The sequence below is a fragment of the Ovis aries genome, chromosome 3 (genome assembly GCF_016772045.2).
Source record: "Ovis aries strain OAR_USU_Benz2616 breed Rambouillet chromosome 3, ARS-UI_Ramb_v3.0, whole genome shotgun sequence".
In the NCBI taxonomy this organism is placed as follows: Eukaryota; Metazoa; Chordata; class Mammalia; order Artiodactyla; family Bovidae; genus Ovis; species Ovis aries.
Window position 1 is genome coordinate 18,033,808 of NC_056056.1, and position 23,198 is coordinate 18,057,005.

The following is a 23,198-nucleotide window of genomic DNA, read 5'->3' on the forward strand; positions in this document are numbered from 1 at the left end:
GCTGGGGCTGCAACAGACATACTGCAAATGTTAGGGGAACTCCAAGAAAATTGCACGAGGTTGTCACCAATAGCCCACCTCTCCTGAAAACCTCTGCTGGCAGCTGCTAGTGGACTCGCATGAGCAGTTGAGGTGTTGTCGGGTCATAGCAGTAACAGCCCAGGAGGTCAAAGTTTCAGAATTCTTCGCACCACAGGAGCCACGTGCATTGGAGGTTCCGATGGACCAGGCATGAAACGGCTCTCACATTCCCGTGACTACACTTAGTCATGGGGCCACACCTGACTGCCAGGAGGACATGAGAGGAGTCAGCTGTGTGTCCAGAAAGAAAAGGAAACAGCCCTGGTGCAAAATGAAAATACAGGGGCCCAGGCTCATGGTTTCTAAAAATTTCAAAACAGTGACACGGAGCATTAAACCAGGTGGAGCTATACGGCAGAAATGAACACAACCATTGTAAAGCAACTGTACTCCAATAAAAGTAGATAGATAATGTTTAAAAAAAAAAAAAAAAACAGGTGCAGGACCCTTCCACGTAGGCTCAGGGCCACAGCACACATTGTGGGACATGAACTTGGTCCTGGGTGGAGTAGGCGCTCATTAAAGGGCAGGTGGCATCATCTCTGTTTCTTGGCTCCTAATGGTACCCACAGACCATGACGAATGTCCTCCCATTAGCATCCTATTTTGTGCTGCTTTTCCTAGTAGCTCCTTGAAATAAAGTGGGATTCTTCTAGCATTACAGCAGAAAAGCTAGATCCCTGAGGCAGTTTAAGTGGCTTGAATCACATTACCAAACTGATTTGAAACATTCAGAGTAACACACTGTCAAGAAAAAGAAAGCACCCAGACTTGAAGGTTCGATGTGGCTTTGAAAAAAGCAGCTCCAATTAGTTTGCAAATCGGGTTAAATTTCTGGCCTACTCTCTTCGACAGTGACTCCTAAAACTACAACTTAATGGCGCTCTGAACAGTTGCGTTTTTATTGGGTGGTAGTATAAAAGTGCACAGAATAACTCTCTGCTGAAATCAAGAAGCCTCTGGCACCACCTGAACCAAGCTCGTTTGTCTGTTTTAAAGCAATTGCATTTGGCCTTGTACGCTGTGATTCTTGTTGGCATCACCCTAGGATGCAAGCGTGAGATTATTCGGCCATGGCACTTAGGCCCATGGCCAGGACGGCCTATGAGCCCATCACGGCTTTAGCTGCTAGCAATGCAGCCACACCCACAGTAGCCTCCCTTCCAGCCGGCCCTCCTCGGCCACAGCAGAGGTTTCCAGAAAGGGGGAAGGCCAGGCACACAGATGGCAGCTTCTGCACACTGAGCATCCAGGAGGGAACCAGCAGCAAAGGGAGGGCCACAGTAGGCCCTGAGCTCCCAGGTAACATCTGGACTTCATCTTCATCCACGCCCTACATTGCCGGGGCGAAGAGGAAGAGGAGCCAGAGCGGAGGAGGAGGCTTTAGCCTTCTCTCAAGGGCATCATCCCCTCACTGAGGGGGTGAGATTGTATCTGCAGCTGTTTACTGTGTCAGCCAACCATGCCCAGAGTAGGAGGCCATGGTCCAGCCACGCAGCCATGAGGAGAGTGGATGCAGAAGATTCTAAGAACTGGCCGGCAGCCTCCTCCACTTCCGCTATGAAGAGAGGACAGTGACAACAGTTCTGCCCACCCTGAGACGGAGAGCCCTTTCCATGACCCCTTCTCTTTCTCAGCACAAAGAGACCCCACCTGCCCCACCTGGCAACAAAATGTTAGTACTTATTTATTCTATTTTCTTATATAAATTAATCCAAAGCTCTAAGAAGTGAATGGGGAAAATTATCTTGGATCCATTTATCAGATGAGAAAGTAAAAGAAAGTTATTCAGTCGTGTCCGACTCTTTGTGACCCTGTCGACTGTAGCTTACCAGGCTCCTCCGTCCATGGGATTCTCCAGGCAAGAACACTGAAATGGGTTGCCATTTCCTTCTCCAGGATATCTTCCCTACCCAGGGATCGAACCCAGGTCTCCCACATTGCAGGCAGACACATTCCCTTCTGAGCCACCAGGGAAGCCCTATCAGATGAGGAAATATACCCAAACACAGGTATATTTGTTATGTATACAAATATATATAACACATGCGCACAGGAACACAGATGCACACCAATTACAGGGCACTTCCTGCATGGCAGGGACAGCACGAAGCTCACATCACATCTCAATTACATTCCTGCTGGTGGTACTGCTGTCCCCATTGTACAGATGAGGAAAGTAAGGCTCTTAGAGGCAGGAGGTCCACGTACACAAGTGGAACTGGGGGCCAGCACAGAGTTAGCCGAACCCGGAACCCATGCTGTCCACTGCTCCTGGGACAGCAGAGGGACGATGGCTCTTCCAGGCTCGGGACCGAGGCTCACACAAGTCCGTCTCTGCCTCTCTGTCTCCCTGAGAAAACCTGCAGCATCAACAATGGGGGAGCTGATGAGCAGGGGAGCCGACCTGAGGGGTCCCCCACAAAGGAGACCTGGGGCAACGCAGCCTGCATTCTCGGCAGCAGAATGATCTCATGAGCTTCTGTTACCTTCTGTTGCTTGAATCATTATAAAGTGTCTTTTAGGTTAAACATGTTTATTCTAAAACGTTAGGGGGAAATAGAGTATTATGAAAAAGAAAATTACGTTATTGTCTCATTACTCGTGTATAGCCACTGTCCATATTCCTGTGCATTGTCGTTCGTCTGTTTTTATGATACACACAGCACACACACATGTAAATATAGGCTGTATATAAATGTATGATTTTACCTCATTAGGCACACACTATACCTACAGTCATGCAACAGTTTAACTCTAACATTGCAAGGTAAACATCTCCCTGTATCCTTAAATACACATCAGTGTGACTTGAATGGGCTTAAACTATTTTATTATATATGTGAAAACACCAGGATTGATTTAATTCTTCCTCTATTTTGGACATTAAGGTTGTTCATTTCCAATTTTACCCGTAGTCTAGGGAGATACATTTTAAGACGAAATCCTGGAACACAGATCTCTATAAGCATATCGAAATAGTTCCTGAGCATAAATTCCTCGGAGTTAAAATGCTGAGCAAAAGGCTGTGAACATTTTTAAGACTCCTGATCAATATTGCCAAATCGCTCTCTAGGAAGGCATTACCAAGTCATGCTATCTTTGTCGGTGGCTTAATGAGTTGAGTTTGGATTTTACATATGAAAGAGGGAATTTTCAGTTGGCGGAGCTAAGGCCCAGCCTGCTTCACACTTCCCTACAGGCATACATCCACACCCGTTTGCATCCACGGACTCGCAGAGGGTGGCACTTTGTAAGGAGGTGTTTAGGGGTGAGAGGGTGGGAGGGGTCAAGAGGAGGATCAAGGGGACCACGTAGTATCCTCCTCACTGTCCTGGGGTTTTGCCCCAAAAGGAGAGGAGCCTGCAGAACAACCTACTGGACCCCAGGGAGGATGCGGAGCCAGGCGGTCTGCCTCAGACCCGGGGATCCCTGGGAAGAGACCATCCACTCATCTGTGTCTGCAGTAAACCCAGGACCTGCTGGCCCTCCTGCAGGCTGGAAGCTTGGGGCACCCCGGAGGTAGCACCCTGCTCTGACAGTGGCCTTCTCCAGGCCAACAATGACAGCAGTAAGATGCCAGCCCATTCATTCGTGGGCAGCAGCCCTGGGTGGAAGAGGCCAGTGATCTCATGTGACCTGGTCCTTGGGCAATTTCTGGGGAACGTCAGAAATAACTGGGTACTCTCTGGGAGAAAGGGCTTCCTTGATGGCTCAGTGGTAAAGAATCTACTTGCAAGGCAGGAGACCTGGGTTCATTCGCTGGGCTGGGAAGATCCCTGGAGAAGGATATGGCAACCCACTCCAGTACTCTTGCCTGGAAAATCCCATGGACAGAGGAGCCTGGTGGGCCACAGTCCACGAGGTCACAAAGAGGCAGACACGACTGAGTGACTGACACTTTTTCTCTGGGAGAAGGCTTATCCTATCACTCAGGTCGCAGCTCTCAGACCAACAGACAATGGAATTAGACATTCATAACTTTTCCCATTATTTTTAAGCATTGGATTGGTTTTTCACAGCAGGAATCCATTCATTCATCCTCGTACTGGAAAGCTAAACTGCACGCATCTGAATGGTGGCCTCCCAGGCTCCATTAACCTTAGTGGGGAATGAAACCCAGGAGATGGAAAACTCTGACTCCTGGCTCACAGGCTCAATCCGAAACAAAATCTCTACCAGGGTCACCTATGTGTAACAGCTCAGTCTGGCTAAGACCCTCACAAGTTAGCAGCCAGAAGAAGAATATGGTCCTCCGAGTGGATTACAGTCAGAGGGAGGACAAGCTGAGCAAAAGTCAGAATTAGCGTTTCAGTTCCCACCTCTCTAAAAATGTAATTGTCTATTTAAGAAAGCTTTTTGGCTTCCCAGGTGGCCGAGTGGTAAAGAATCCACCTGCCAGTACAGAAGACACAAGAGATGTGAGTTGCAGCCCTGGGTGGGGAAGATCCCCTGGGGTAGAAAGTAGCAACCCTCTCCAGTTTTCTTGCCTGGAAAATTCCATAGACAGAGGAGGGCTGCAGTCAATGGGGCAGCAAAGAGTTGCATACAACTGAACGACTGAACACACACACACACACACACACACACACACACACACACACACACACACACAAGAAAACTTTTTGCCCTGTTATCAGAAATTAGCAAATGGAAATGTGTTTCCACTCCGGAGATGTGTTGAGAGTTCACAAATAGAGCATCACATAATAGAATAAGTCTAATCAATATTTCCATCTCTGAAAGTCACATGACTTATCCTTAAAGTGATATGCTTTAGAAGAAAAGTCCAAATAACCACAATTCTTATTTGTCATCATCAAATTGTTTTTCTCCTATAAACCTCAGTCAGCACTTACCCTACAAGTAACATTAATAACTGCTCCTGCTGCTGCTAAGTCGCTTCAGTCGTGTCCGACTCTGTGCGACCCCGTAGACAGCAGCCCACCAGGCTCCCCTGTCCCTGGGATTCTCCAGGCAAGAGCACTGGAGTGGGTTGCCATTTCCTTACTCTCTACTGATTATCAAATTGTATTACTCGAATGGCTTAGCTCATTTAATCCTTACACATCTGTGATGTGGGGAATATTATGAAATCCCTTTCACAGATGAGACGGCTGAGGTCAAGTAGCCTGTCCAGTTTCCGATGTTTAGTAACTTACTCAGACCGGCCTTGCCTGACTCCAAATCTTACAGGCTTAAATCCTATGTGCACCAAGCATTTGCACCCACAGGATCAAGAGTTACTGAGTGCATATTCCCTCATAGGTACTTTATATGTCATATCTAGAATCCAGCCAATTTCATCCTTTTAAGTAAGGAAAACAAAGTCAGGAGGGAAGACCAGACCGAGACCCAAAGCCTGCTTCCTGCCCTTTGGGGCCATTCTACTCCTCCAGGCCTGCATGGAAAAACCACCCTGTGGGACAGGGGGTGCTTTTTAAATGCTGATGCCCAGAGATTCTGATCCCATTGGTTCAGGGGGCCCAGGACTTCTGCATTATTTTAAACAGTCTTCAAAAGATTCGAATAGTCCACTGGGTAGAGGGCTAATCACCACTGGTCCTTTCCTTCCTTCCAAGTCTGCTCTGCGTGGTCATGGGCTCTGGGCCCTGCGTTTAGCCCGAATCCTGCCCCCCAGGGGCTGCCAGGTGGTGAGGGGGCTGATGAGGAAGCAGAAAAGCACAAGGAGCCTGAGAAGTTTCCCAGCGAGGGCCTCCAGCGTGCCAGGGAGGCTAGAGGAGAGAGACTGGAGGAAGGAGGCTTCAGGGAAGTCAGGAGAAGGTTCATGGAGGAGGGACTTTAAGATGAGTGAGAGAGAGTGGAGGAGAAAAGGAATCTGCCCACTGTAGCATCTCCTCTTCTCTTTACTGCCAAGGGGGATGAGAAAGCACCTCCCACCAGAGAGGCAGCCGTCTCTGCTGGCCCTCTCGGCCTTGCCGGACCCAAGGACGACCCACATCTACCCACCAACCCAGAGGAGCCACGGCCCCAGCCCGACTGTCTGGGAGACGAACTCAATCAGGCGAGACGCACGGAGTTCAATTTCCGCTTCAGCTCTAAAGAGCGAAATGGGGATCTGGGTGGAAGTAAGATTGTCGGCGATTTTTCATTCTAATTGGGAAACTCACCCAGAGAGGCTGCAAGAGCCGAGATAATCAATCTCCAGTACCGAGTGTCAGGGCAGCCTTCCCATCTCATCCCACGGGGATGGAGCAGAACTCCCGAGAGGCCCCGACGGAGAGGGGGGTCACGGGAAGCCCCCTTCCCACAGACTAGTTGCCACTGCCAGAAAAAAAAAAAAAAAAAAACAGGGCAACATCCCCACAGCTTCTCAAGGTCCAAATCAATCACCTCCATCTCAATTCCCTTTTCTCATCAAACCCCAGCGGTGAACGGGCCCGGCCTCATCAGAATTCTGCAGCGAGGGCTCCGAGACTACAGGAATTGAGAACTAGGTCACCCCGCGGGGAGGGAAGGTCGCTGTGTGGTTTCATCTAACTAGGTGGCTGGAAAGCCCCCAGGCCCCAGTTCTCTCCTGAGTCACCAGATCTCTGTCAAGTGGCCGATTTGCAGAATCCGAAATTTGTTCTTATGGATAAAGAGCACGGGGTGAAGAAGGAGCACACAGACCGTTGCTGAAATCAGATCTGATCATTCAGGGACGATTTCCTGGGTGCTTTGTCGACACCCCTCACCAAAGGGAACAAAGCCAAGGGACACTCGGCCCCAGCCAGTGGCTCTGGTTGAAAAGAGCTCAAATCCCTGCTGGGCACAGAAGCAGGTTGGCTGTGAGCGGTGCAAGGCTGGGGTGCTGGGGGTGGGCAGGGCAGGCAGAGAGAGCCTCCGTCCATGATGCTTAGGCCCAGATGAGGGTGAAGAATGAGGAGGGATTTCTCCAGATTAATAAACTCACTGGTATCCCACCCACCCCACCCCCCATTTGGTAAGAAAAGTAAGACTCTGGGAGAGCAAGCATCAGCTCTGAGGCCACAGGAGTACCGGCCTCTCCCTAGAACCTGTGCGCTCGGTGTCTCACCCCAGACCCCCAGAGCACAAGGAGGAGAACACAGGTTTGTGCTGTGGAGACCAAAGGTTAGAGATGAAGTCATGAGTGGGCATGAGGTCACCCAGAATTGCAGAATGAATGGAAAAGGTGATCAGGCTGGAGTCCTAGATTCCCACCACCACCTGGGGATATGGAGAAGAGAAAAAGTTCTCTAAGGGTGAGTGTGCTCAGTCGTTCAGTCATATCTGATTCTTTTGGACCCCCTGGACTGCAACCACCAGGCTCCTCTGTCCGTGGGATTCTCCAGGCAGGGATATTTGAGTGGGTTGCCATTTCCTCCTCCAGGGGATCTTCCTGACCCGGGGATTGAACTCATGTCTCCTGTGGCTCCTGAATTGGGAAGCCCTCTCTCTAAGGGAACTCAGAAGAAATAAATAGGAGGAAAGCCATCCCTTATTCATTTTTACTGAGAAACAGCCTGGTTTCCTATGAATTTCTATTCCCGAAGAGTTTCTTTACACTTCAGAAGTGAAAATCCCTACCCAGGCCAGAACCCGAAACAGGACTAGAGCAGGGGCAGAAAGTGAGAGATGGTCTCTACCTGATCTGATCAAGGAAGGCTTCCTGGAGGAGGAGAACAGTGTTTCTTCTGAGCTAACACCCGTAAGGGCTTCCCAGGTGGCTCAGCAGTGAAGAATCCGACTGCCAATGCAGGAGATGCGTGTTCGATCCGCGGGTCGGGAAGATCCCCTGGAGAAGGAAATGGCAACCCACTCCAGTATTCTTGCCTGGAGAATCCCATGGAGGGAGGAGCCTGTTGGGCTATAATCCATGGGGTCACGAAAAGTCAGATACAACTTGGTGACTGAATGACAACAATGACAAGGCCTGTATGTAGGAGAACTCATGGAGCGGAGCGGGACAGTTGCTTTGAAATAAGACATAAGTGGATTTAGAATGTGGCAAAAATCAATGTTGTATATGTGAGATTTTGGAGGTAGCCTCACATGGGTAAATACCCTAAAGAAAAATGATATGGAACACTGCTTATAAGTGGTTTTCATGAGGTCATGACTTTTATTGGATCATGAAATATTGAGCCGTTCTCTTTAATTTGCAAAAGAAAATTCAGGAGATGACACAGAAACACATCAAGGGAAGTTTGTCTGTTTGTTCCATTAAAATATTACCTGCCAGAGGAAAGCATGTATTATAATTATTACCCTTGCTCAATGCATGCTAAATATCTCCACGTGGCCAGTGGTTTATTTTCCCTTCAACTTCTCTGCTGTTATTTCAGCTATTTCAGAGAAATCAGCTCAAGCAAGTCAGTTTGAAGTTTAAAGAAATAAGACTTGGCCTCAGAGATAAATAGTATCATTGCCGCCGATTTCATTGTTTCAAATACAAGATTTTATTTTGAGAAGAAAGTTTAATTAACCAGAGGTGGATCACTAAATTCTTTGACTTTAAAATCGTACTTTCTGCAAGATTTCACCTGTGAAATTCGCAGCCTTTAATTACTGCCTCACATCTTAAAAGGGAGAACCTTTCTTCTGAGTGGCTAATAACATTATTATCAGAGGTAATTACAGACCCGGGGTCTGCGGTCCATCGCATCATAATGCATGGGCCACATCACTCTGGTTTTTGAACTCTGAAAGTAATTTGTTAGGGAAACACTTTCTCCCCTACCCTGAAACAGTGTTGATGTTCTGGATCTGCTGTTAATTTCTGTTCTTTTATCTTTTTAAAAAAGGGGTGAGGTGGGGGAGAGACATTTAGAAATCAGTCCTTTACTGGATGAATTTCTTCACTTCCCAGAAAGCAAGAAAACAATTGTTTCCTGTAATTGGACAGTTTGATTGGAGGCAGGTGGTGCTGAGCTGAGGAAACTGGAGCCACAAAGCCAATTTTGGCTTCAAGCACATTTCCTTGCGTTTTCAACTCCGGCAGCACAACATGGAAATTGGCTCCACAAAAGCCGACTATAAATTTAGTTCCCATCTCTGTGACTAGCACCTTATCAGCCATGAAGCGCTTTAGCAACTGGGGCCAGTGTGCACATCCGACAGGACTGCAGCACTGCCCTGAGACACCCCGGCCTTCATTTCTCCGGCCGGTCCTTGCTGCCACAAAGCAGAAATTCATGAACGCTTCTGGAAGCATCGTGTGCCATCGTGTTTAACACACGGGGATATTTTCTGCTTCTGGGTTCACTGACCTTCGTGTTGCTCACGTTGCATTATCTTGAGTTACTATTTGCTTTCAATATTTTGGAGTAACAGGGCGTGTTATCCACAGGTTTGTAATGGGACCACAGATTACAAACATCAGTCCAGAGAAAGGGCCAAAATCAGAGGCATGGAGGATTCGCGGGAGCCGTCTATGACTCCTCTGCTGCTTCCCATCCAAACGTCCCCCAGCCTTTCCCTTGTTTTTCTTCCCCCACCCCGCCTACAGCAGCTGACAAGCAATAGTCCTTCGCAGACAGAAGCTGCGGCTCAGAGAGGTGAATTGCTTTGACCCGGGTCACACAGGAAGTTAGGACCAGAGAAGTAATGAGCTGAGAATCTAACTTCCCAGCCCACTGCTTCAAGTACATATTTCTCTATTAATTTCCTCCCTGCTGAAAATCCGTAATTCAAAACAGTCATGTTTAAGCAACTGGACACAGTAACAGGATGGGGTTGGCGGTGAAGAAAGGCAAGAGGAAATTTATCGGATGAGTCCATCCAACCATTGTCCTTTGTATATTCTACGTATTAAATCAGTTACTTCAAAGCTCCACTCATTTTGTCACTAATTTCTGGCCGTGCTTAAGTTTTCTTAAAAAAAATGTCAATCTGATGGTTACATAAATTTTAATCTCCTTATTTATTTTTAGTAGTCGCAAATAATCTCTTCTAATCCTAAGTAAATTAATGGCTTAAATAACCTCACTCCCAAATAAATTTCACCTGTCAATCTACATATCTGTATAGAATTATTTTACAAAAAAAAAAAAACCAGATTGCAAAGTTTGCTTAGCACCTTGGAATTATAACACTATTTTCCAAGGTGATTACATCAAAGGAAATACCATTAAATTTCCCTTTCCAAGCTAATGGATACCCATGGTTTAAAGTCTTGACTTCATTAATGAGAGTCTCTGAATCTAAACAACAAAGGTTTAAATGCAAACAATGAGTCTCCTCCTCCACTCTGACACTTTCCTTTTTAATACTTGGGTTAACAATATTCTCTAAATGATGGTCTCTAAAGACACTCCAGGAAGAATTAGAGTTGTCCTCTCTCCCAGACTGTTGGAGAAAGAATTCCTCAGCCCTTTGCGCGTGTGTGCGTCGATTCAGTCATGTCCACCTCTTTGCGACCCTGTGGACAGACATATAGTCCACCAGGCTCCTCTGTCCATGGGATTTCACAGGCAAGACTTCTGGAGTGGGTTGCCATTTCCTTCTCCAAGGGATCTTCCCAACCCAGGTATCGAACCTGTGTCTCCTGCATTGTAGGTGGATTCTTTACCGACTAAGCTACCAGGGAAGCCCTCCCCAGCCCTTGGCTATGTCATAATGCCCAAGCCCCAAGCTTTGTGGCCCCTACCCTAGCAGCTGCTGGTGGCCAGCAGGGAACAGAGGAGACGGGCACATAAGCACTGTGACCATTTTCTAAGAAAGATCTCATGCTGATTAAACCTGTCCGAAAGCAGATTGAGTTTGCACAAGGAGACCTGGTTGATAGCTAACTCAGAAATCTTGGCATCACGACAGAACCAATATTTTCACAGAGGTGGCACAGTCTTAAACAATGTCGTCAGTGTGCAGGACACAGGCAGCCAGCCCTTCGATGGGCATCCAGCAAGGGTAATTTTTCCTCCACCTTTTCTGGAGAAAGGGGCTGATGAAGGGTATGGGATGGGGGATGCAAATGAGAAGGGTGGGTAGGGCGGTGGGGAGTGTGAGTACCCCTTCAGCACTGTTTCAATAGACGCAGCCACGGCCACAACTCACACGAAGCTGGCCCAGCCAGGTTCAAACAGGTTCAGGGATCTTGCTGACACCAGCCCTGCAGCTGTTTGGTTTTCCTAATATGTGTAGAAACAGCTACACAGAACTTGGCTTAACCTCAATTTAACCACATAAAGTCAAAAGCATGTTGCATTTCCCCTCGTGGGAGGCAGGCTAGCAGCAGCATCTTTAGAGCCCCTGGGCCTTAATGGACAAGGGCCGCCAGCAGAATGGCCCCTGCCTCCTTCCTTTCCGCCGCCCTCTGAGTCTCCCATCAGAGGGAGGGGTTCAGATGCTGACCCACAGAGGGAACAGTGCTTACACAACCTAGAAACTGCTCCTGGGACCTGCCAAGCATGAGGAGGGCTCCGTCACACACCATCTGGGCATAGGCTTGGGGATCAGGAGGGTTCAGGATCCACCCCAGAGCTCCTTGTTGGCACCTAGAGATTCACACGGTCCTCTTGGCAGTTTCCTCCTCAGGCTGGCAGGTCCTGGCCTGCCTCCCTGGGGGGTGGTTTTAGAACAGATCATGTTCGTGAAGCCGACACACTGCTTGCTGAATGGCTGGTACTCAGCAAACAGCTGAGGGTTGACTCATCGCTTCCCGTGGTCTCCATCCATCCAAAAGTGTCTGCATCCCCAGCCAGGCCAACAAGCCATCAGGGGCTCCTGACATGTCAACAGAAACAAAGAACATGCAGTAGACGTTGGCCGCCCCTTTCTGGTAACTCTCACCCTCTCTCCCGGAACCCACCCACCCCCAGCTGGAAAGGAGCGAGCGTTTCATTTCTGACTCCCTCTCTCTCATACTCACAAAGTGGCCTTCCTTTGCAGCAGCCTTCCATCCTTCCATCCCTCTCTTTCCCCTTCTTCCAACTTCTCAGGTCCTTCCTCAGCTTGAAGCCCAGCGCACTGGAAAATTCACATCCTGAAATGCGGGAGACCCAGGTTCCATCCCTGGGTTGGGAAGATCCTATGGAGAAAAAAATGGCAGCCCCCTCCAGTATTCTTCCCTGGAGAATCTCATGGACAGAAGAGCCTGCTATAGTCCATGAGGTCTCAAAATGTCGGACACAACTGAGCAACTAACACTTTTTTCTGCACTTGTACCGAGCCCCTCTCCTGCTAGACACTATCAGAATTAGGCAAGGATGAGAGAGCAGCCAGCTGTCCAGGAAGCACTGTCCAGGGGAGGCGGGCTGGGCAGGAAGAACCTCACAATGTGGATCTGACATTGCTCTCCTACCTCTTCTCAAGCCGCCTTCCTCCCTGCAGCTGAGCGTCACTCAGGGCCCTTTTCACCCATCAGACGCCCTGCCTTGATTTCTGGCCCACATCTCTAAATGTCCAGGTCCTACCCAGCAACCCTAATGCAGGGTCACCCAGCCCATTTCAGACTTCTTACTGTGGCTCAACCACAAATCGGTCCCTATTGTTAGACTTTCTATGTAAATAGATCTTCCCTTCCAGCTGGGAGGCAGGGTTACTGGCATCACACAGAACCTGATTCTCAGGCTTTGGTCTCAGCTGTGATGGAAAGACAACGCTCTGCAGGAAATAGCCCTGCTCCAACCACTGTGCCCACAAACCCTCAGTTTAGTTTGGATGGATTTCTAGCCAAGTCCTCGACACAGCAAACACCCTTATCGGGCAGGAGGCAGACTGACGAGAGAGCTGCTTCTGCTCCATTTGGAAAGCTTCCCACTCCCTGTGAAAGGCCTGGCCGGTCCACCAGACCCAGGTTCCATCAGATTTGGAAATCCCCCTGTCACAGCATCCTCTTTCCACACTCCCATCAGGAGGTCATCTAACTTTTCCTTGAATTTCCTCAGGGATGGAGTATTCCCGCCCGTGGGGGCAGGTCCTTCCATTCTTAGACGTTTCCCATTGCTGGGAGGAATTCCCATGTATTGAGCTCCCAGTGGACAGCAGCAAGTCTCAGTGCCTCCCAGCAGATTTTCGACTCACTATTGAAGATCCTGGTGTCACCATGGGCTGCCACCCAGCCTGACATTACCAGTATCGGTATCGTAAGAACAAGCTGTATGCAAAGTCTCGCTTCTGCTGAGGTGTCCCTGATGCTACGATCCACATCTTTGACCTGGGGCGGAAGGAGATGAAAGTGAGAAAGTTCCCACTGAAGCCCTGGAGGCTGCTCATATTTGTGTTGACACGTACCTGGTGAAAAGCTGTGGCAAAGATGGCTCTCGTATCTGCGTGCAGCTCCACCCCATCCACATCACCTGAATCCACAAGACATTGTCCAAGCTGGAGCTGATCGGATCTGACAAGCTCCAGGCAGGTATGCGCAGTGCCTCTGGAAAGAGCCAGGGCTCAGTGGCCAGGGTCCACATGGGCCAAGTCATAATGTCCACTTGCACCAAGCTGCAGAACAAGGGGGAGGTGACTGAGACCCTCCCCGAGGCCATGTTCAAGTTCCCTGGCCGCCAGAAGATTCTCGTCTCCCAGAAATGGGGATTTATGGAGTTTAATGTAGATGAATTTTAAAACATGGCGGCAGAAAAGGTGGCTCCTTTCAGGTGGTTGTGGGGTTAAATGCATCCTTAATCGTGGCCCCCTGGACAAATGGCTGTCGTCCCTTCCTTACACCTGCCTGCATGCTAAGCTGCTTCAGTCGTGTCTGACTCTGTGTGACCCCATGGACTGTAGCCCGCCAGGCTCTTCTGTCCATAGGATTCTCCAGGCAAGAATACTGGAGTGGGTTGCCACGCCTTCCTCCAAGGGATCTTCCCACCCCAGGGCTCAGACCCGAAGCTCCTGCATTGGCAGGGAGTTTCTTTACCACTACTGTCATCTGAGAAGCCCCTCTTTACTCATGTCCACCAACAAATCCTACTTTCCTGTCAAAAAAAAAAAAAAATTATTGAGCACCAATTGCATGACTGTGAAGGGATAAAATGGAAAATGAGAAAAACTTAGATTCTGTCTACCTAAGCCTACCATCAAGGGACCATTACAACAAGGTAAGAAAATTATTGTGTAAAGAAAAAAAGTAGAGCAAAACAAAATACACCAAAGAGAAATGGCAGTGAGCTTTGTGAAAACACAAGGAGTGCGTTTTCTTCTCTGCTTTTTACTTTATGTTTTTAAATGGGGAGCAATGATTATTTCTTTTTTCAGAGGTGAACTTCTGATTTAAAAGGCATGTGCCCCCCACGTCATTGCCTACCCCCACCCAGGGTTTCCGGGAGAGCCTCCTGGCGCCAGGCTGTGGGCCCAGTTAGGGGATCAGCTCTGGTTCCTCTCCACGCCCTAGTGGGTCACAGGCTTTCAGGAAATACCCCCACGGGGGCAATGCAGTCGCATGAAGAGGGCACACAGCCTGGCAACAGGGCAGGTCTGAGTGTGAGTCCCAGCTCAGCCCATCCCCTAGTGGGGTGACCCTGGCTATGAGGGTCCCCCAGCTCCTCTGTCCCTCCACTTCCTCTCCCACAAGTTGAGCAGACCCACAGACGTGCCACACGCCGTGGGCTCCCCATTAGCAGATGTGATGGTTTGCGGGACTTAGTTGAACCCCAGCAAAGGCCCTCATCCCGTCTCTCTGTTTTTGCTTCCATCTGACAAAGGTCACTAAGCCCATTCATCAGACTACCTCTTAAGGGTAATGCCAGGGCGTTTAAGGGGTGTTTAACGTTTAACGTTGGCCCATTAGGTGGTGTAGATGTGGCCTGTGAGTGGCTGTGTTCCTCTCCAGAGCAGGACCGAGGACAGGGCTGCAGGAGCAAGACCCAGGTTGAGGCGCCCTGATCTAGGAGGGACTCAACAAAAGCAGGCGTTCCAGCATTTTCCACAGTAGGCAACAGTGCTTATACTACCCTGCCCGCCTCCTATTACCCTCACTCCGCTTCATCAGGAGAAAGTACTGGTATGATTGGAGCCGCAGGTCCCAAAGAACATAAACAATGCTGGAGATGAGGGTCATTCTCAGATGAGCCGAGATAAGCTCGTTTTCCTGACCTTCACAGTCATTCACACACAATGGATGGATGATAACATTTAACTGTTTCTAATCACTGCAGACAGTGACTGCAGCCACAAAATTAAAAGATGCTTGCTTCTTGGAAGAAAAGCTCTGACAAACGGACAGCATATTAAAAAGCAGAGACACCACTTTCCTGACATAGGTCTGTATAGTTAAAGCTGTGGCTTTTCCAGTAGTCATGTGTGGATTTGAGAGTTGGACCATAAAGAAGGTTGAGCACCGAAGAATTGATGCTTTCACACTGTGGTCCTGGAGAAGACTCTTGAGACCCTTGGACATTGAGGAGATCAAACCAGTCAAGCCTAAAAGGAAATCAACCCTGAATATTCTTTGGAAGCACTGATGTTGAAGCACCAATACTTTGGCCATCTGATGTGAAGAACCAATTCACTGGAAAAGACCCTTATGCTGGGAAAGACCAAGGGCAGGAGGAAAAGAGGGTGACAGAGGATGAGATGGTTGGATGGCACCACTGAATCAATGGACTTGAGTTTAAGCAGACTCCAGAAGATAATGAAAGACAGGGAAGCCTGGCATGCTGCAGTCCAAGGGGTCACAAACAGTTGGACATGACTGAGCAACTGAATGGCTGAAGAACAATAGCAATGACTCCTCCACACGGCAAAGAGCGAACTTAAGCCATTCCACTGGGAGACTTTTAGGGTTTAAAGGTGCTGTGTTCTCTGCATTAGGCATCTGTGAATATGAAATGAACCTCTTCTTTTCCTTTCCTGTTCTCCAAATGAGGACAATCCCAGGAAAGCATCGCCAGCGATGTTCAGGAGATGGGTGGCCTAGAGTTAGGCCTGTCTTGGATAAGTGTCCTTTCCTCTGGGGCCCCAGTTCCCCGCTGTGAGATGCATGGTCTGGACCAGCTCACGGCTCAGCGCCCTTCTAACCCCACAGCAGCAACCGCATTCCCCTCCTGTCACCGCGGTGAGTCTGTCTCCGGTTTTTTCTCTTCGCTCTTTCAACGCCACTTAATAAGTCACCAGGCTCTCCTTCCCATCACATTTACCTGCTCAATGGACAAACTCTGCCAAGAACGTACAGTGCCTGGGGCAGAGGAAGCCAGCAGCACACACTCCTCCCCAAAGGCAGACCAGAGAACATCGAGGTTGTGAAGACAGCCAGCCAGACAAGTGCTAGTTCCCAGACCACAGGCTCCAGACCCCTCTCGAGACCCAGCTGCATTTGCCTAACTCCCAGCTGCCCCAACCCTGGGTAACCAGCAGCGAGAAGTGACATTTCTCTACCTGGAGATTTACATCTATATTGATGTGCCAGGGCTGCCGTGACAAAGCACCACAGACCAGGTGGTTTAAGCAACAAGAATTTATTCTGCGACTGGAAGTCTGAGATCAAAGCGTCGGCAGGGTTTGTTTCCCTTGAGGCCTCTCACCTTGGCTTAGAGACGCTCTGCCTTCTCCCCGTGTCCTCATGTGATCACCCTTCTGTGTGTTTCTATGCCCTAATCTCCCCCCACTTATGGTGGGTTAAGCCCACCGTGTGACCTCACATTACCTCAGTCATTTCTTTAAAAATTCTGTCTCCAAATACAGTCAGGTCTGAGATCCTGGGAATTAGGATTTCAGTCTGTGAATCTGGGGAAGACAACTCTATCCATAATACCATCCATATTATTACCTATATATTTACCCATGAGGAAGCTGAGGCTTTTCCCAGATCTCAGAGCAAACAGGGAAGGAAGCGACGCATGAAGAAAGAAGGGAGGAAGCAAGAGACAGGTATTAGTATATTTTTTAAATCCTCCATTTGCCCCTCGATGTTCTGTTTTCCAGGGCTTCCCGGGTGGCTCGACAGTAATGAAATCCCTCTCCAGTGCAATAGCTGCAGGAGACCCGGGTTTGAGTGCTAGGTCAGAAAAATCCCCTGGAGGAGGAAATGTCAACCCACTCCAGCAGTCTTGCCTGGAGAATCTCATGGACACAGCAGCCTAGTGGGCTATAGTCCATGGAATCGCGAAGAGCTGGACACGACTGAGCACACACACGTGCATGCACCCGTGTTGCCTTCCTATTTCTTTAATGCAACGTGAGTCTGCGTGAACTCCAGGAGATGGTGATGGACAGGGAGGCCTGGCGTGCTGCGATTCATGGGGTCGCAAAGAGTCGGACACGACTGAGCGACTGAACTGGACTGAATGTGAAGATAAACTGAGTCGCCCCTTAAGACAGTCAGAGAAAGGCACCTGCAAGCAAAGTTCCCGGGAGGCGGTGCAGATGGCATCTGCCGGGCAGAGAGGACCCGCGGAGCTGGCTGAAGTCCTTCCCGGCCGGCATTCCACTTCGTGAATCAGCCTTCCTGCAGCTGGAATGTGCGGGCAGGCAGTGCTGATTCCTTCTCCACTTTGTCATGAGGCTTCTGATAAGAGTGACCCTCCCTCCGACAGGTGCGATCCTACACCCTGGCTCACCCTCTCCTGTGGGTGTCAGACCCAGGACCTCGCACGTGCCGGCCGCCCCCCACCCCTTTCCAGCCTACCAGAACAGCCACGTCCATCTCCTCCTGGCTGGGAACTCAGCAACTGGGCACTGCTGGTGTTTGTTCGAAGGTTCCGTATCTGAGACTCATGACTAAATTCAGTAATAACACCACAATTTCACCAAAAAGCATTATAGTGATTACTGAGTTATATTAGGAGCTTATTTAAGATAACATCTTATTTGCACAATGTAGTTCAAATAGATGGTTAGAGAAGAGAGCACAGTTGTTAAACTCCTGTGTACATTAGCATAATCACACTGGAAGTGTGTGCCACTTTTAAACATATGAGCAGCTAAAACCGAAAGCATAAATATATGTCTTTTAAGGTGGTGGCACAGTTAGAATAAGAGGGTTTAGGTTTATATGTAAACAGGAATTTAGTTGTCTCTTTAGCACAGTACAGTAGGATGTAAAACTCTCTCCAAGACAGGTTTGTTAAAGAAGCCAAATCTCTCATCCCAAACTGCTGCATTTCATTAATAGTAGTTTCTGTTTATCAGATACTTTCTCTGTGCCAGGCACAGTGCTGGGCACCTTACATAACTCTCTCATGTCACTTATTCCTCCTTGCACGATAGCAATAAATATTATTATCCCCATTGGAAAGATGATAAAATCGAGGCTCCAAGAGGTGAATGACTTGTCTGAGGCCACACAGCTAGAACGAGAATTCAGATCTCACTTCCTGCACCTCTGTTGTTGCAGTTGTTCGTCACTAAGTTGTATCCAACTCTTTGAGACCCCATGGATGGCAGCACCCCAGGCTTCCCTGTCCTTCACCATCTCCCAGGGCTTGCTCAAACTCAGGCCCATTAGGTCGATGATGCCATCCAACCATCTCATTCTCTGTCACCCACTTCTCCTCCTGCCCTCAATCTTTCCAAGCATCACGGTCTTCTTTACTGAGTCGACTCTTTGCATCAGATGGCCCAAATATTGGTGCTTTAGCTTCCGCATCAGTCCTCCCAATGAATATTCAGGGTTGATGTCCTCCTGGGTTACCTGTCAAAAAGTGGGGCGTGTCCAGCCAGGTTCCAGACAAGGCTCAGGGGTCTCCAGCAGCCCCCAGGGCTCTCTAAATGACCCTGGTTGCAGAACCCTCACTCAGCTCCAGAGCATGGAGGGAAAGCAAGCCCAAAGCCTAAGCAGTGAGGGCAGCCTTCTACACAGATGCTCTGCCCCGCCCTGAGACCCAGGCAGCGCTGGTGGTGCTCCATGATGGAAAGCAACGGCCCTCGGGGCACGTGGGAACTTCCAGGGAAAGATTGAGGGCAGGAGGAGAAGGGGGTGACAGAGCCCCTGACCCCTCACCTTGCTGTCCCCCACAACCATCCCACTCAGAAGCCTGCATGGTGCTCTCACCTGATGGAGACTCATCCCTGCTCCATGTCGCTCATCACAGCCTAGCAGATGGCTTTCTGTGCTGGACTTTGTGTTTCTTAAAAGAGAAGCGTGACCTGTGACCCCTAAGCAGCTCAGGTCAGCTCCAGGCCACGTGCACCAGCCCACCAGCCGCCCAGCTCCAATGCTGTGCTTGAGCTTCCTTCAGACCACCAGATCTAGGACTCCTTCCCCAGTCATTCAAAAACAGTTATTCTCTCGGTATCTCCAGGGGATTGGTCCACAATTCTTGGGTGCTCAAGTCCCTATACAAAATAGTGTAATACTCACATATAACTTACGACATCCTCTCTTAGACGTGAGGTCACCTCTAGATGACCTGTTGTCCAGATACAGGGCAAATACTGTGCCAACAGTTGCATCACGGCAAATTCAAGTTATGCTTGTTTGAAACTTTCTAGAATTTATTTTTTTCAAATATTTTTGATCCAAGATTGGTTGAAAACACAGATACAAAATGAAGAAAATGGAGGCTGACTATAGTCCAAACTAGTGTCGTCTAAACACTAGGCTCACCTAGGATTCCTTCCAGCAACAGCTTCCATGTGGCTCCTGCCTGAACTTATGAGGAATGGTAATTAGTCAGCTCCATTGACTAATTTGAGTTCAGCTCTGACCCTCTGGTTAAGAAAGTATGACTGGAAATTTACCAATACACCAATTATACAGTAAATATACTTTAGCATGTATTATATACCACGTATAGGGCTTCTCTAGTGGCTCGGATGGTAAAGAATTTGCCTGCAATGCAGGAGTCCCAGCTTCAGTCCCTGAGTCGGGAAGATCCCCTATAGAATGGATTGACTACCCACTCCAGTATCAATATGCATGCGTGAGTGCCAAGCTGTTTCAGTAGTGTCCGACTCTGTGCAACATCAAGAACTGTAGCCCGCCAGGCTCCTCTGTCCATGGGATTCTCCAGGCAAGAATACTGAAGTGGGTTGCTGTGCGCTCCTCCAGGGGAATCTTCCTGATCCAGGGATCGAACCCCCATCTCTTAAATCTACCTTCATTGGCAGGCGGGTTCTTTACCACTAGAGCCACCTGGGAAGCCCCAGTATTTATATATATATGTGTGTGTGTGTGTTTGTGTGTGTATACTTACTTTATATATATATATATATATATATATATATATATATGCACTTACTTGTGTTCTGTGCTTAGTCATTCAGTCATGTCTGACTCTTTGCAACTCTGTGGACTGTAGCCCGCCAGGCTCCTCTGTCCATGGGATTTCCCAGGCAAGAACACTGGAGAGGGTTACCATTTCCTACTCCAAGGGGTCTTTCCAACCCAGAGATTAAAGCTGCATTGAAGGTGCATTCTTCACCCGTGGAGCCATGTGGAAGCCCGATACTTACTTAATCATGTGTTGCATGTCACATGTAGCATAAATTCACGTCCTGTCACACAGTGAGCCATACTGCAGAGAAGGAGTAAATCTGCTAAAGCTTCTTACAAGTGTTTCCTCTGAGCCTCAGAACATGCCGCAGTAATGTTGATCCTGCTCTGTCTCTGCACACACTGCCCTGGTGGATCTTGGAAGCCTGAAGGAATGCCAAGATCTCTCTTCAGGTCCTAGCTCCCTCCTCTCTCAGCTGTAGGACCTGGGCTGAGGGTCTGGCCCCAGGTGTAAACTGAGACAGTCAGAGCGGGGACCCCACAGAGTGGGTGTGAGGATGAAAGCCCCGAGCAACGTGCCCAGCACACATGGGACACCAAGCTGAGAGGAGCTGGAGTTCATATTAGACACACTGGAGTGTTTCTCTTGGAATGTAACCTACTGTGCGCAGCTTACTCTAAGGGGCCGTGTCCACACAGAGCGTACCTATAAAAACTCCCTCATCAGCTGTCCCAGGCTTCCTAATATCACTGCATCCCAGGTGTCCTGGGACAGAGACGGACAGAAGCCATCCTCATAGTCCCCGAGCTGAACGAGGTGACCCCTTGCAATCATTTGTGTCTGTCTGCAATCATTTGTGTCGGCCCTGGACAGAGTCCCCTACCACGGCAGTGGCGCATTCCTTCCTTTGTCTCTGGATGCTCTCACGGGGTAGCACAGAGGACCCTGGCAAACGCTTATTACTAGAAAGACGTTGCCAAGTTTGCTGATGGTTGATGACTTTTTTATTTTCCTTATTTATTGTTGTTTGTTTGTTTATTGGCTGTGCTGGGTCTTCTTGCCTTGCAGGCTTGTCTCTCTCTTTGCAGCGAGCCGCTTTCCCATGGCCCTGGCTTCTTTTGTGGAATGTAGGCTCCAGGACACATGGGCTCAGCAGTTGCAGGACACAGGCTTTAGCTCCGAGGCCTGGGGATCCTCCCAGACCAGGGATCGAACCCGTGTCTCCTGCAGTGGCAGGCGATTCTTCACCACTGAGCCACCAGGGAAATCCAGCTGATTTAAGAAGACAGACATTTAAATACTGGTTTCGCTTTGTTTCCCCCAGTAGCCAACCAAAGGCAGATTCTAACCTGGTAGACACACCTGTGTGTAGCAAATGGGTGAGTTCACCCAGTCCCCACGCTGGCCTTGGACCTGTCACTCTTATAAAAATAATAAGAGGAACTATGAGCATGTTGAATGCCCACAGGCACTGCACACTGCAGTGGGGAGGAGGGGAGAAAGTTCACATGGTCTGTGGGCCCATCCTTCCTCCTTAAGATAGGTAGTGTTAGCCCCATTTCACAGATGAGCAAACTGACACCCAGCAAGTCTCATTTGCCAAAGGTCACACAGCTGCTCAGTGTTTATCTACACTTGAAAAGAGAAAGGCACTGATGTCTGTTCTAGGAATTAGGAACATCGATGCTGAGAACACTTAAAAATAGCCCTGTGCATTTTCCCGTTTTTGAAACAGGTTTACTAATCAGGGACATGGCTCAAAAAATCCAGCAAAATGACTCAGTTCCTAGCAAAATGTCACGGCTCCCCATCGCTTTGGGACAACCCCAGCAAAGCCTGTGAGGAGAGACAGAGAGAGAAGAAAAGAACGCATCGGCACGATGGCCAGAGCCATTTCCTCCGTGTCACCCTGCAGCAGCCTGTCCATCAGCTGAAGGCGAGGGGCTCTCAAGGCGAGAACGCCCGCTGTAAAGGCAAGGGCAGGCTGGAGGGCTCACTTCCTGTCTTCTAAATATATTCTCGTTCTGATGGTATCTCGCCCCCTGCGTCATGGAGCATGATCGCCCTTTACTGTGCAGATAGCTCAGGGACTCCTCAGCCAGGAGGAAGTCAGACTTTCTAAAGGCCTTCAGGGGCAGTATGCTCAGGCCCTGCTCAAGCACTGGGCAATCTCTTCCCCTGCTCCTCTCTAACTCCTTTTCTCCCTCCTGCTCCTCCCCATTCTCCTCCTCCTCCCTCCTCCGCTCCACCCTCCTCCTCCTCTCCATCCTTCTCTCTGTCCTCCCCTCTCCCCTCCCCCCTCCTCCCCAGCCAGGCACTTCCAGCCTCAGGGTGGGCAGCCACATCCAGTAGCGGTGCTCTCCGTGAATGTTATCAGAGGAAACACTTGAGACCCAAGAGGCAAACAGAAACCATCCACACCTGGGGCTCTCCGCCTCCGGACGCCCCAGCCTCCATCCAGGTGTCCTCAGGGGAGAAAGGGCCCATTCAGGTCTGCGACCAGCCGTTCGTGCACCGCGTTCCTCAAACGCGGCAGAAAGAAAGGGAACACACAAAACAGGAGGTGGCAGAGCTTCCCAGCAGCCTGAGCGAAGACCGGCCAAGCCGCTCAGCTGATGCCAGGCCCTCGGCCTCAGATCATCGGTCCTCTGAGACCTGCGGCTCCTCCTCGGGTGACCTGAGGATGAAGTGACATGATGCCCTGAACCACGTAACACGTGCTCGGCACTGGGCTGGGAGAGGCCGGGTCCCCACTCTGGACCTGGTACATTTCCACGATCTCCTTCAACACTGACAACTGGGCTCCTTCTCACGATCACTATCAGTAACTACATCCATTTCGTTGCTCCAGATGGGAAATCAAGGCTCAGGGAGGTGAAGGAACCTGGCCAGGGTCACAGAGCGTGGAAGCGGTGGGTCTGGAATTCTAATCCCGTGGAACAGAGGCCCTCCTGCATTCTTCTGCTTCTCAGCATCTGCCCCCAGGCAGTCCATGCCCCTGGCTGGTCACAGAGGCAATATTCTCACGGGTGCGATGGGGAAAGAGGCTTAGAAATGGAG

General features: G+C 49.4%; 1 pseudogene; it reads left to right on the forward strand.

Moving 5' to 3' along the window:
* The first annotated feature begins 1,154 nt into the window (after positions 1-1,154).
* Positions 1,155-22,830, forward strand: LOC105607482 (uncharacterized; annotated as a pseudogene).
* Positions 22,831-23,198: the final 368 nt, after the last annotated feature.